This window comes from Pteropus vampyrus, unplaced genomic scaffold (genome assembly GCF_000151845.1).
Source record: "Pteropus vampyrus isolate Shadow unplaced genomic scaffold, Pvam_2.0 Scaffold28, whole genome shotgun sequence".
Classification (NCBI taxonomy): Eukaryota; Metazoa; Chordata; class Mammalia; order Chiroptera; family Pteropodidae; genus Pteropus; species Pteropus vampyrus.
In genome coordinates, this window is record NW_011888809.1 from 3255745 (window position 1) to 3271078 (window position 15334).

General features: G+C 40.0%; 1 pseudogene; it reads right to left on the minus strand.

Annotated features, from left to right (window-relative positions):
• Window positions 1-212: 212 nt before the first annotated feature.
• Window positions 213-331, minus strand: LOC111737592 (annotated as a pseudogene).
• Window positions 332-15334: the final 15003 nt, after the last annotated feature.

Genomic DNA, 15334 nt, shown 5'->3' on the forward strand with positions numbered 1-15334 from the left:
AAGTCTTCAAATCTCTCCTTTTTCTAGAATCTCATGGACTCCATTTTTCCTGGTGGGAAAGTGGGGAAATCGATCGATCAAAATATTCTTTGACCAATCACCGTCAATGGCCAATGGCACCCATGCAATATTCAGATCCCTATTCCAATCAACTATCCCAAGAATATCCCAGGTAATGCATCGTGAGCATTATTTTATTATTATTTTTTAAACGCCTACAGCACCTGGTCTTCCTAGGTGGTTTCCCATCCAAGTACTAACCAGTCCTGACCCTGCTTAGCTTCCGAGATCAGACAAGATCGGGTGTGTTCGGGGTGGCATGGCCGTAGACGCATCTTGAGCATTATTGTCAGGCTAGTTTATTTGCTTGCCCCTCTCACCATCAGTATCTCTAAAATCTATGATAGGGGCTCTCACAACAGACTCTTATCAATAAATTTATTGAATAAGGAACTTTACTAATTAGGTGGCTGATATGTGCATTTGGCAAAGTTATTTTCCTCGTCGTACTGCCAAATTTGTGTCTTTTGCATCTTTTATCTGGCTTATCATGGCAGCATACGTGACCATGTTCTTGGGCTTCACATAGCTGGATGCTTGCTCCTGGGGATGGCTTTTCAGCTATGTTTCCATGACTCTCCCATCCACACAGTATGCAGCAGGCAGGTTCTGAGATGACCCTCTATGGTCCCTATCTCCTGTTCGTATCCTTTATTATACCTTCTGCTTGAGTGTGGATGGGACCCGACTTACTTCTAACTAACTGAATATAGCAAAAGGGATGGATGTCACTCCTGTGATTACTATGCAGTACCTGAGCCTCTGTCTTGCTAGCATATTTACTCTAGAAACTCTTCTTGCTGTCATGATGGAGTAAGTGGCCATGTTGGAAAAACTCACTCGGATCTCTACAAATGGTGGGTGGTCTATAGTTTGCTGAGGGCAGCTTGGTCCTTGGATAATCAGCCGGCAGGAAGCTGGAGCCCTCAGTCCTACAACCGCGAGGAAGTGAATTCTGACAATAACTAGAGCAAGCTTGGAGTCAGGTTCTTCTCCAGTCAGGCTTCCGGATGAAGACACAGTCTGGCTAAAACCTCGACTGTAGCCTTCTGAGACACTGAGCAGAGGCCTAGCTGAGCTGTGCGTATTGTCTAAAGTCCCTAAGTTAGTGGTAATTTATCATGCAGTAATTGTAAATGGATACATGACACTCAGGAGTTCCTAGCCATCTGCATTGTGAGAAAGGTTCAACCTCACCACTCTGAAATCCTCCTGTATTTCATCTGAAACATGTCCCTTGTATGCGCTTGAAAATGAAAAATTAGGTGATTTACTAAAGAGAAATAACAAATACCCCTGGATTTAGGTTTATCGTTATTAACATCTGTGTCTGTAAGCCAGATGTCTTTCCTGAATTCCAGATCTGAACAGCTACTAATATATCTTCACTTGGTAATTCCACCTCAGAATGAAAATGTCCCAAGCTCAACTCCTCATTGTCCAAATTTGCTCCTTCTCCACCGCTTTTTGCATTAAGAAATGGCACACCTCCCCGTTAGCCTGGATCGTCACGTCCTCTCTACTTTCCACAGCCGGAAGCTCCCAGGGTCCTTCACAGGAGACATGGTTCTCAGATCAGATTCCTAATTTCATGTCTGGACAGAGGAGATGCTGCCAGGCTCCATAATTCTTGGGCCTTTGTATATTGTCCATTGGGCTTCTAGGAGGGTCATTGTTCTTTCATCAGAGAGGTGAGGAAGTCTCAAGCTGCAGGCCAGGATAATAGACAAGACACATAGCAAAAGCACTGGGTCCTGGAGGCTCTCTGAGATTCTCTCAGGTTTTCTCTGAACATAGAAGGAGGGAGGTGGGCTTTTGTCAAGGATGTACAAGTCTCTGCCTTGCCTTTCCGGACCACTAATTCTGGGCTATTAAGGATTCAGACATCATATATAAATTCCCTCCTATATTAAATGGCATGCAAGTTAGCATCCAAATAAAATTACAAAAGATTGATTTAGAAAGGAATGTTCTTCACATCCTTACTAAACAGTATAGATGCTTCTGCCCTTGATGAATCTTAGGTTAAAACGTCCTTCAGTCTTTGTAATATTTGTCAGGATTAAGAGTACTAAGAGTTGCGTTTTCGAATGTCTGTAATGAAAAAGAGGTGTCTCTTCAGATAAAAAGCAAAAGTGCAGATACAGGAATTGTGCTAGTCTCTGAAAAAGTGACACAAGATGACTGAGAAATGTCATCTGGGAGAAAAGAAAGAAATAGCCCTACATAAAAAATAAAAAAAATAAAAAAAAGAAGGAATAAGAGAAAAGACAAACCATGAAGTCAATGTGTAATTGTAGCTGACGTATCAAGCTTTGCAATGCAGAGCTTGGTTAATCAAAAGTGGATATTTGATCCTCTACAGCCACTAAAAATGGTGACCCTGATGAGTGTAGTGACTTGTGCAGTGCTGGGCATAAGGCATCTTTGGTTCTTTCCTAAATGATGGCTAAACGAGAAACTAAATCCATTTAAAACTATTTATATAAATGTCTTACATTTTGTCTACAACTTGTTCCTAAGTTGTATATATTTTGTGGACATTTGGGATTTACTTTTCCATTATATTCTCTAACTGGCTAATGCTGGCATAGAAAGTAGTCATTAATTTCCAAATAATTATTTTTTAAGTGTCTACTAGCGTCTCATCTGACCAGTCATCTCATCCTCAAACAGTAATAATTGCACCTTATTATTTCTCATGATTAAATATTTTCTTTTTTTTTAACTTGTCACACTGTCCAATAGAAATGTAATGCCAGTCACATGTGTAATTTAAAGTTTTCTAGTAGCTATGGTAAAAGTAAAAAAAAAAAAATCCCATGAAATTCAATAATATATTGTTATTGAATATATCTGGCATATAATTTTAACCTAAATCTGTATAAAATTTGTAAATATTTTACATTAAAAAAAAGGCCAGCTCTTCAGATGAGCCCCATTTCAAGTGCTCGGCAGGCACATGTGGCTAGTGGTGGTCATTTTTGTACAGCACAGTCTAAAACTTCTAAAATACTATAAATAATGCCCGTGATTACAAGTAGCCTTGTCTTATTATTTTCTGAAAGCGGGAACACCACTTCATTTTAATTAGCGACCATTAGCATTTTGCTCGAGATAGGTTTTAGTATTTTACCATACCAAGGAGCAATCTTCCATTTTTAGGCTATGAGATATTTTGGTTGTGGCGGTTGCTGTGATAAACTTGAAATGCTATTGAAGTCACCCCCTCATCTTTTAAGAAGACATGTTATTTTTTTCTCCTTTTACTTAGTGATGTGATGTTTTAGGTTTTCTCCCTCCTATTTAGCTATCTGTGCATCCCCAGAATAACCTTCACTTCGTTATGGAGCACGACTCCTGACTTCGCATGATTCAATTTGCTTTGATTTCGCCAGGCCACATTTTATTTCACAAGCTCAAATTTGCCCCTGAAAATAATAGGACTAATGCTAGACAGACACAGGCAGTCTTTAGACCGAGAGAGAAGAACCGATTTTTCTCCTGAGGGCCAAGAAGCTGAGAGTGTGGGGCAGGATTTCAGGTCAGAGGTCTGTGGTTGAGTCTGGAACCTCCTAAACTCAGTCACCTTGGCACGATGCCAGTGCTTTAAAAAAAAAAAAAAAAAGGCCAAATATGTGAGGAAAGTGCTGTGTAAGGAAATGGCAGCTTTGGGAGCTCAGACTTTGAAGGATGTGGAGCCACCGTATACAGGCACAATACCTGGAGAGAGCTGTGTCCTCTCTCTTCTCTGCGTCTTGAGAACTTCTGTAGGAATAGCCTGGGTGGTGTGTGTCTCAAGCACCCCAATACTCGTGACAGTGGCCTAGAAGCATGAACCACCAGGTGCTGGTGTCTGGATCATTGAAAAGCCTTGGTCCATGGGCAAGGATGGACCCTGTTTCTGGGTCACATGCTTTCAACAAATACCATGTGTGTGGTCCATGAATAATAGCAGCGGTACACCTGGCCGTCTAATGGACTGATCGGATTTTCTAGCTTTTTTCTTTTTGCAAAACTAGTAACCAGTACTAACTATTTGTACAGAGTAAGTGTCCTTAAGATTCTTGGAATTTTCATGAATGTGATACCTGTGATACCCAGAAGGAATGAAAACAAATGTTTTTATAATGGTGGGATAAGTACTAGTAACTATTTAAACTTGAGTATTAAAATATGACTGTGTAAGTTCATTAGGGCTGCCACGACAAAGTACTATGGGCTGGGTGGATTAAAAAACAGAAATTTATTTTTTCACAGTTCTAGTGGCTTAGAAGTCCAAGATCAAGGTGTTGGCAGAGTGAGTTTCTTCTGAGGCCTCTCTCCTTGTCTTATAGACAGCTGCTTCCTCCCTGTGTCCTCATGTGGTCTTTCCTCTGTGTGTGTCTGCGTCCAGATTCCTCTTCTTATAAGGACACTGGTCAGATTGGATGAGGGCTCAGCCTTGTAACCTCACTTTAAGTGAATTACCTCTTTAAAGGCCTTCTCTCCAAATGCAGTCACATTCTGAGGTCCTGGAGTTTAGGACTTCAACATATGAATTCGGGAGGGGTGCATTAGCCCATAACAATGATCATATTTTTTTCATCATCAAGTTGAAAAAAAAATGAAAAATATAATTTATCTAAACTTTTGCTTCTAGAGCCACATGAAATCAGATTGCAATTTTCTTTATGAGTGTATTCTATTTTGCAAAATTTTAGATCAGGATTAACTAATTTAAAATAGGTGAGAAACTTTTAAACTGTTTAATTTAAATAACTTTATACACTGTAACAGTTTGTACAGGCCCACAAGGTCTGTTCCAAAACGCTTGGGACCAGATGTGTTTTAGAATTCAGAACCTGTGGATTTTTAGAAAGATAATAAAGGACATCCACTAGATATTTTATACCTCACCCAGAGGGATCTGGGGCAGCCACGCAAAATAAAGTGTGTTACAATTTTACACAATAGCATGAAAACAATAATTGGAATAATAACCATATATAAATATCAATTCGGGTCAAATTTTACTGTTAAATGAGTTCAAACCAGGTTTTGTCTTCAAATGTTTTGTGAAAAAAAACTGGGTTTGCAGAGAATTTGGGATTTTAGAATGGTAAATAAAGAATTACAGATCCAGGTATTACTGAGATTATCTTTCTCCTGATAGCGTAAAAGTTTCACCTGAGTATAGCTTGGTTAAAAAAGAGATATATATATATATATATATATAAAATATATTGTATAAATGAATGTGTGATACATTATATAATTTTAAAAATAATTTATGTAGAATATATAATTATATATTACTATATTAATAAATATATAATTATATATTCTACACAATTAAATGTATAATTATATGTAATTATATATAAATACACACACATATGTGTATATATGCATATGTATGTAGTCGTTGAACTCTTCCAGGTTTTCCTATGAATATTGAACTTCTTGGGTTGTTTAGTTCATAAATTGATTTTGGTGAAAATCTTTTCCTAGTGATTTTCAAGTTTACTGATGAGATTGAAATAGTACTCATTTCATTTTTAAAAAATAAACTTCATATTTGTGTTAAAATCACATTTTTATTCCTAACCTTCTTTTCCTTACTTGTATCAACTATATATTTTTCTGTTTCTTTAAAAAGTCAGTTCTTGGGATTATTTATTTATTCCTGCAGATTTCTTTCTAAAAAATATTAATTTATAACATTATCTTTATTACTTTCTTATAAAAGGTTTTCACATATTATTGCGTTCTTTTTCTGACTTCTTAAGGGAGATGCTTACTTTATTTCATGACTTTTGAAGCAACACGCCTGAGTCAGGACTTTTCTGAGAGCTGCTTTGGTCTTGTTCTTATTTGGTTTATAGTTTATACTTTGCAGGCGTGGTTAACTCCAAGGCCAGTGGCTCCACTGTCTCTTGACTGCGTCTCCCTCAAAACTTCGAAACTGCCATATTCAAAACTTATCATGATTGATTTACCTCTTATTTCCTGTTCGTTCATCCTCTTCCTCGTTCATCCTTTTCCCATTGCCTTTTTCTTTTTTTTAACAAAATCTCATTGTCTTCTACTGAAACCCAAAAGGAGCCAAAGTCTCCCTTGACTGCCCTCTCTCCTTTTACAGCTGAAGTGTCAAGAGATGCCACATGCAGTGATGGATTTAGTTGCCCTTGGAGGTGGGGCCCTTTTGGAGATGACAGGGTTCAAGGAATGACAGAGCCTTTGAGCAGCCGATGTGGAGAGAAATCAGTGAAGACGAAGAAACAGAGGAAATGAGGGGCCAAGGTGTTGGATCAGGATCCTGGATCCAACCAGCATTGGGGAAAGGCCCGCCCGTGGGTGCCACCATCCTCAGTGAGAACGTGGGAGAAAAGGTGGTGTATGGCAGCGCGAGAGGGGGTAGGTATAAAGCTCTGCGGGGCCATCAGAGGCGCAGTGGGCGTTTTTGTTTGGTTTGCAGGAAAGCAAGCTTCGTCTTAATTCTGCTACCTGATTTTACTGTTTTCTCTTGTTTATGCCTCCTTTTGGGGGATGGGGGGAGGGTAGTGGTGGTGGTGATTTTGCTCTTTTCTTTCTTTTATGTGGTCGATTTTCTCATTTCCTTTTTGGCAATTTCTGTGGAATATAAACCCTTTCGAATTCTATTAATGATTTCATTGAATAGATAAATATTTTAGCTTACATATCACTTATTATCAACGCCGAGTATCTATTCATTCTCTGCTACCTAAGATGAAGAGATATACCTATTTGTACCACTCCCCTCCACCCCTTTTTTCCTCCTGCACTGGACTCTGTCCCCGCTCTGGGCTGTGTGGTGATAAAGTGCTACTTTTTACTGAATTTCTTATTTTTAAATTGAATTTTTGCATTATATATATTCTACCAGAAGGCTTATCTATGACATTTGCATTCTGTTTTGTGACCACATTTATAACAATTACATAGAAACAGTTTCCAGTGTAAATGCTTTTAGTGCTTCCATCACAAAGGGAAGAAAGAAAGGGCTGGGGAGATGGTGCTGAATGTCATTTTGGGGAGAGACCTTGGCTCCAGCCTGCAGTCAGCATCTCCTCGGGTGTCTCGCGGGGACTTGGAAAAGGAGGTTTCTTCTTTCTTTCATCTTGTCTCCCATCCTTGGCCTCCTCACTTTGTCTGCGATGATAGTGGACCTGCTTGTAGGAACAGAGGCTAAAAATGACACCATTTTCTAGATTTCAGCCATCGCACATCTCACCTGAGTGGCAGAGAGCCGTTTGGCTTCTCTGGCTTCCTTGCCCTGTGTTTCTTTCCTTCCCATGTATTTTTGTTGTTGTTTTATAAGATCCAGAAGACCCTTTCAGGGTGGCTTTGATCTTGGATATTTGGCTTATGAATATAGTTAGTCAAGAGTTAAACACTTACCTAGGAGCACTCCAGGTATACTTATGGGCTTTTCAATATATATATATTTTCTCCCATCTTTCTTTGGGTTGACGTACATGTGAGAAATTTCCTGGAAACAATCTACAGATGTCCTGGGAGGCTGGCAATATGCTGGGTGGGGATTTCAGGGGTGTGGACCACCATACATGCCACAACAGTGATGGTGAGCGCTCCTGCATTGTCTCCATTCCAGTGATACCCCAGTGGACACAGTCCTCATGGGGGACACTGCAAATGTCTGGATGTGCCAGATGCCAAAGACATTCAGATGCTTGCTTCCCTGAGATGCCATTCGGGTCTCCATCTGAATGTGACTGCATTAATGAACTTCTTTCTTCAGGCTTGTCGGCTCTCTGGGTATAAGACGGCGCTAGATTTTTCTCCAAGGAAAGGACTTGAGCCACACGACAGAAAGTGAGTTCAGATCTGGCTTGCAACATGTTAATGTTCAAGTTGTTTTCAAGCATTTAAGAAAACGTGTTGGCTTTGATCCATTAGAGGTGACTCATTTGTTTCTTTTAGTCTTTTTTAAAAAGTGTGTGTACGTTTCTTGTGCATGGGCTCACTCACACTGTTTAACCTTAGTGGTGTGGCTGCAGCTCCAGCATCCCTTGGCGTGTGTGTGGCCTGCACATTCCCAAGCTCCATTCCACCCCCGCTGAGAGCGGGGCCCAGCGATCTGTATTCTAACGAGTCTTCCGCGGGATTCTGGTGCACATTAGAGAATGGGAGCCACTGTCTTAGCGATCGTCCGGTCTTCCCTTCTCAATTTACATGGAAGGTACGAAGACTTCCCCTGAGGGGGCTTCTTTACTCAAGGTCATGTGTGAGGTCAGCGTCAGAGCAAGGTCGGGACTCAGAGAGTACCCATGAAAACAGCAGACAGAATGTAGAAGGTGTTCCATAAATTAACTTTCCTTCCTCTTATCTCTGCCTCTCCCTGGGGGGCAGCGGGGCATAGTCAGCCGGGGATGATCATTGCTGTCTCTCAGTGCCCTTCTATCCTTCTCCCCTCGCTTCAAGCAAAACCCGTAGAAAGGTCCTAGGCCCATGCTACGAACTCACTGTGCATCCAAGAGCCAGCTGCCTTGCCTGCGGTTTCATTGTTATGATGAGAAACGAAGGCTTGGCCGACTTCGCTGGGATCCCTCCTCGCTCCGACTTTCTGAGGCTCCATGGCAGGCTCTGACACGCACGTTTCTGCGGTCGGCTATCAACAGCCATCTGGCAATTAGCAGTCTCTGAGGCAGCTAATCCCACTCTGAGCTGGATTAAAGCTGAAGCTTAAAACATGGAGATAGGCAGGTGATTTATGTTTGAGTCTTTGGGTCCTGCTGTCCCTGGCAGTTTGGTGATGGAGGACAGAAAAGCTGATTTCCTCCCTTATCTATCTTGAAAGGCTCAGCGGAGCTGGATCAGCTTTCTGGAGGGACATCCTGTGCTGGGAGACGTGCTGGGCTGCAGGAAGTGCCAGGTGAGCTCCAGGAGCCCAGCTCCAGCTCTCTGGGGCACGGCTGGGCTGGCCGGAGGAGATGGACAGAGCCAAGTCCTGTGTCCAGGGCGGCATCACCGGGAGCAGGTGCAATGGCGAACCTGGGGGATAAAGGCCAGATCATTATGGACCATGGCTTCCAGATGCCATCAAGGGCCCTGAGGTGGCAGCTGACAAGCCCTCTGTCTCCACTGGGGTGTCCTCTCATTAGGCAACATGGTCAGAAACCAAACTCATGTGTTTGTTCATAGCCTGAGGAGATAATTAACTTATCTCCATGGAGGGACTTGATTACATTCCTAGCATGATCAGAATGAGAATTGTGAACGTGGAGATGCTTGTGGTGGTGGGAGGTATTTGCAATGGTTGGCTGAGGAGCCATTTGTTCAGAAATTGGGCGAGTAATCAGACAAATGCCTCTTTTCCTAATTGTTGATAAAAATCAGCTATTATGGCAGAGCCAGGGACTCACTCCTGAGACAACACATTACTTAAGGTGAGCATGCATCGGAATATGTTAGGATGATCTAAAAACATTTCACATAGCTTGAGTTTAAAAACAAGTTGTGCCTGTTGTGAATTTTGTATAGAGCCGGGCATAGGGGAGCATGATTTACTGCCTGCATTTTATGGCTGGCTTGTTACTACTGTCAGGAACCACTTTCATAAATATTTACTCAGGTTAGATATCGTATTGGGCACCTACTGTGTACAGCTCTGTGCTAGGTGCTGTGGAGCCAAAGAAGGCAAGTTCTCTAGCCTTACTGCTTATTGTAATAGAAAATTTTATACAATATCCTTGAACCCTGAATTGTGTGGTTTATTCTGTGAAGGCCACAGATGTTCAATTGATGGAGAAGCCAGAGTGGACCAGAAGGTAATAGCTAATGCTTCTTGAGAGCTCACCTGTACCAAATACAGTACTGAGCATTATCCCACTCAATTCTCACACAATTTTGTGAAGTGGCTGCTGTTCTTATTTCTGTTTTATATACGAGAAAGCCGTGGGACAGAGAGGTTAAGTACCTCTACCACGATGGTAAGAGGCAGACCCAGGAGGTGTGTCCAGGTTGGAGGACTTGAAGAGCCCATGCCTTTAATCCCAAGGCTGCAGAGAGTTTGGCTTACAAAGGCTGCACCTCCCTGTCCCTCCATCTTGCCTCTGCCACTCCAGCCCTGGGCACGCACCCCTTAGCCACACTGGCCTCTGGCACTTACTCGAGCACACCAAGTGGCTTCCTGCCTTTGGGTTTTTATATCTGCTTCAAATGCTCTTGTCATCTCTGTGTAGCTTTCTGCTTCTCATTATTCAAGTCTCTGATTAAATAGCCACTCCTTATAGAGGCCTCTTTTGGCCATCCAATCGAAAATCACCCTTCCCGCCTTCATTCTTGAATCTTGTACTCCTATTTCGTTTTTACAGCATTTACCCTGACCTGAAATTAAATTATTTTTGTATTTGTTCACTTGTTTATTGTCCAATTATCTTACCAGATGGAGATTCTTTGGAGCCTGCCATTCTCAAAGCACTTTCCTATTGGGTTTTCAAACAATTTGGTGGGACTGAGGGAATTCAGGTGCTCTCATTCCCAGCTTTTGACAAGGATGCTGAAGCTTAGGGAGAGGACTTGATGTCTTCAAGGTCACATACCTAGTCCATGACAGAAGCAGAGTTACACGCCAGGTGGGCCTTCTGATGCCTGGATCAGTGCTAATTTATCTACACAAAGAAGGACCCACTCCACGTGACCATAAATAACCAATCTCATTCTTTCAGAGTTCTGGAACGTGTAATCACTGAATTAACCAATGACACTGACTTAAAGTTTCTCATGCGTTCTTTCACCATCCTTCTCCTCCAACATGCCATGTCACATGAACGGAATAAGAGCCCTGATTGATGAGAATTTTGATTCTGGAGATTCGAGGCAGAGCGACTGATGAAACAAAGAGCCTGGGCCATTTAATCCGTTCGTGTTCCGATCTTACTCCACAAAGGTTCAATTTGGCTACAAAAATACCCAATAAAATAAGATGCATATATAAGAAATGAGAGCAAAAGAAGAAGAAGAAGAAAAAAAATAGCTGGAAACATTAAATGGCCCAGAAAGGAGACCAAAAACGCAAACTTAAAAGACCTCCCACGATGCACCGAACACAGTTTAGGTTCTACGTTTTCTAGCAGGTGTTGTCCAAAGGAAAAACGTTGTTGGTTGCATAATTTAAAATGTCTTTACATAGGAACAGAACAATTACTTGGGAGAAAAATAGCCATTCCATTTTCTAAACTGGAGGTTAATTTCTCTTGAAAGGAAAATTTCTAATACAATGTGTCTCAACTTTTCTAAACCTATGACCTTTTTTTCACGGCAATAAAAACCTCATCCTTCCATTGAGAGTTATCAATGCACAGAAAATGGATTCTATGTTCTATCTAGTTCCCATTAGACAATTTTGTTGATCTTTACTTTTTATAGATTGTAGTAAAAATAAGTACTGCTTTATTTTCCAAGTCAAAAAGTTAAACCGTCAGATCCCCCAGAGATCCTGATATACCCCCTTCCGTGCATCCCTTCTCATTTGACACCCATCACAGTAATAATCAATTTAGGCAAGAGTCATCAATAGATGCTGAAACTATTGGGTAAAAAATTGATGAGGGTATTTACTTAATGTCAGAGTACCTGCCCTTATTAATTACAAAGGGAAAAAAAGTACTTTTATGATGGAGGCCACTTTTAGCAAAGTGGTCAGCATTATCACTATTTATGAGACAAATCAACATATGCCTCTTGACATGATACACTCAGAAAACCACATCATTTCTGTGGCATTCCTGTCAAAAAAGTGTTATCTGAATATAATCGTGAGGAAACAGACAAAACCAAGTTATTCCACGAAATAACTGGCTTGTGCTCTTCAAAAAAGTGAAGATCAACAAAACCAAAGAGACAGAGGTATGGCTTAAGATTATGGAGGCCAAACAGGCATCACGGAATGCAGTGAGTGATCCTGGACTAGAATTTTTTTGAGTTTTCTTCCTATATAGTTATTGTGTTTTTGAATAAATAGGGGTCCTCGTTGGGACAATGGAAACATTTTTAAAAGATTTGTGGATTAGACAATATTAAATACTATTTTCTGGATTTTGATTATGTTACTCTAGTTACATAAGAGAGTGCCCCCAAATAATACACACTGAAGTTTTAGGGATAAATGGGTTTCATAAATCAGCAACTTATTCTCAAATGACCAAATATATGTATATATTTAATTATATATATAATTTAAATGTATAGAATTTAAATAAATATAATTCAAATATATAATTTAAATATATAATAACTTTATGTAGGAGGGAGAGAGAATGTGGTAAAATTTTAATAGCTATAGAATCTGGAAGAAGGGTATCTGGAGTTCTTTTTATTATTCTTGCAAATTTTCTGCACATTTGAAACCATTTTAAAATAAACACAACCTAACAAAGATTGACAGATCTAATTAGCTGGTTTTAAGGGGACCTTGGCTAACAGGCTGCAACTCCCCTTGCAGGTGGGAGGAGCATCTGTTTACTCCAGAGAAAATGTCAATCAAATGTTGGGCAGCATTTTCAGAGACAATATTTGCCATTTCCAGGACCCTTTCTTTTCAATTGACTTATTTTGTAGACTCATTCTAATTCACTATTAAGGACCTGTCTCCAAATTTGATTGTGATAGAATTCTTTGTTAGCATAGAAAAAAGAATGACATTCTAAGAAGAATATAAGTATTTCTCACCTTAAAATATACTAGTTAATTATCAGCACCTCTACTGCCTCCGTATTACTGTTATTTATATCTCTCTGGGAGGATTTCCACTTTCTGCTGCCTTTCATCGCCTCTTTTTTTTGATATATTTTCTTTTCCTCTTCTTTTTTCTTCCCGTTTTTGTATTTTATTTTAGACCGACAGTTTTATAAGGAATGGTTTTAATAGGTACATGTTGTAAAATGAAAATATTTTACCAGGATATTACATAAAATACACAGGAGAAACTAGGGTATAAATTATATTTTTATCGTAAGATTTTACTGCAAATAAGTTCGCATATACAATCTTTTATTTATGATAAGAGCAAATTCTTTTTACTTATAGCTGCTTTTGAATTTGGTGCTTCAATAAGAAAGCTTATGGGTAGCTACATAAAAGAAGGTTCTATTTTGATGAGAAATGAATCTCTTATTTCGGGAATGTTATTCTTCCTGTTGACTTATAGAGCGAGGAAAAGAAGGAGGTGCGGGTTGCTGAGGAATGGAGAGAAGCATCAGTCTCTGTAAGATAAAACTGTGCTGTTACCCTTACAGCTGCAAAGGGGTGTATGTCGTAAGCCCTCGAAGGGGCCTCAATGCCAGGGTAGTCCCAGCTTACCCTCAGTCTACCTCCACCCAACCTACCGTCTCAAGCTCCAGCCTTTCCCGTCACCCTCAGAAAATCCGCTCATGGCCTGGGACCCAGAGAGATCACCATTGAACAAGTTTTTCCTGCTTATGGAAGCAAATGGGATTAAAGCATATGAATACTATCGATTGTTTCTAAACAATAATTCAACGATCTATGTATTCGTCCTTGGAGATGAGAGATCTTTTTCATGAAGTCAGCTTCTGCCACAGCAAGATCATAAAATGATTCTAAATTCCCCGCTTAAAATTATTCTTTGGGAATTATACTTTCTTTTTTAATATTTTCATTTAAACCTATGAATAATTCTGACCCTTGGGGTCCCAAGTAATAACGGGGTGCCACAAAGCACGCATCTTTTCTGCCCTCAGGGAAGCAATACAAAAGGTGAGACCTTTCATGTAAAGACAGTGCCATGATTTTGCTCAGACTGGCTCAGCTCCATTGCAAGCAAACTCCTTCTCATCTGCACCCAACATGTCTTAAACTGCAGAGGCCAGGATTACTTGGACACTTGAGGAATCCCCTTATCATCAGTCACCTTAGACAGAGGGCAGGAGCTGTGTAGGTATAACCTGGCTATTTCTGGGCCTCGCATTCGATTGGGAATACAAGATTAAGAAAACTGTGTAACCTGTCTCTTTCTCGCTGACTTGCAATTTCTATCTTATTGAAATAGAAAATTTACTGAAATGTCGTCTTGCCCCTTGAGAGGAGGTGTTCCTAATTTTGGCAGGCCATGAAAAATGTCCTATTGGAAACTGAAACTCGACAAATAAGACACTTTCATTTAATGGTCTGTACACAAACATTTATAGAGTCTTCTCTAAGGCTTATATTCCTTCCCAAAGAACCTTTTTGATTTCCCATTTTTGTTAATGGCATCATCATCTGTCCTGTTCCTGGGGTGAAATTAAACAACAGCACATTCTAAAATGCAACATTCCAGGGAAGGAATCTTAAGGAAACCTATGGGTGGATTTATTTGAGTTTTATCTGCTTTTTTGCTTTGTCAAATCACAAATTATTATTTTCTTTTTTTTCTTGCCCTCTCCTATTTCCCTTCTGTTTTTCTTTCTTCTTACCTTTCTCTCCTACTCTTTCAAGACACTCTTCACGTAAGATGGAGTGCTCACTCAGAGATCCATCTATGGAATTTATTTCTAGGAAATGGTCCCGAGAAGTTCTGGTGTGGTCTATTTTTTCAGACAGAATTAAGGCCTCGTGTAAGTCCTCTTTATGTATGGCAATTAGCACAAGAAGAAACTGGCATTTCTTCTTTTTTTGACTTATCGATTTTTCTGGCTTGGTGATGTGTATACAGTTTCCACCAGGACCATGTAGTAGCCGACCAGGTAGGGCCTCTGCATGCTGAGTTCCTCAGAATGCAGCTGATACCTCAATCGTCCTAGGCACTCTGATGACGGAATGGCGCTGAGCCATTGGTAAGCAATTTAAGAATACTATGCAAGGCAAAATCAATTTAAAAATTGCCAGAATCCTTTTTCTCTAATAAATTGACCTTTGTCGTTGCCAGATTTCCGTGCAGTCTTTGTCAAATATACACGCATAGTTTTAATTGGGTTGTAATTGATGTATGGATGGATTTTTTACATTCTACTTTTATTCCATATGTTGTAAACACTTATTCGTATTGTCCCATAATTTTATTTTTGTAAATATTATTGAGCACCTATTATGTGTCAGCTACTGTATTAGAAAAGAGAATGAGACAGTATTTTGGGTAGAGTATGAAAAAGACCAGGATTTAATTCTTAACTATGCTCTTTGCTTACTTTTTGCCTTGGGCGAGTGACTTAACTTCTTTGAGCCTCGGTTTCCTCCTATTTAAAGTGAGACTAATTAACAATATACTTTATTAGAGTTGTAAAATTTTAATGAGACATAGAGACAAAAT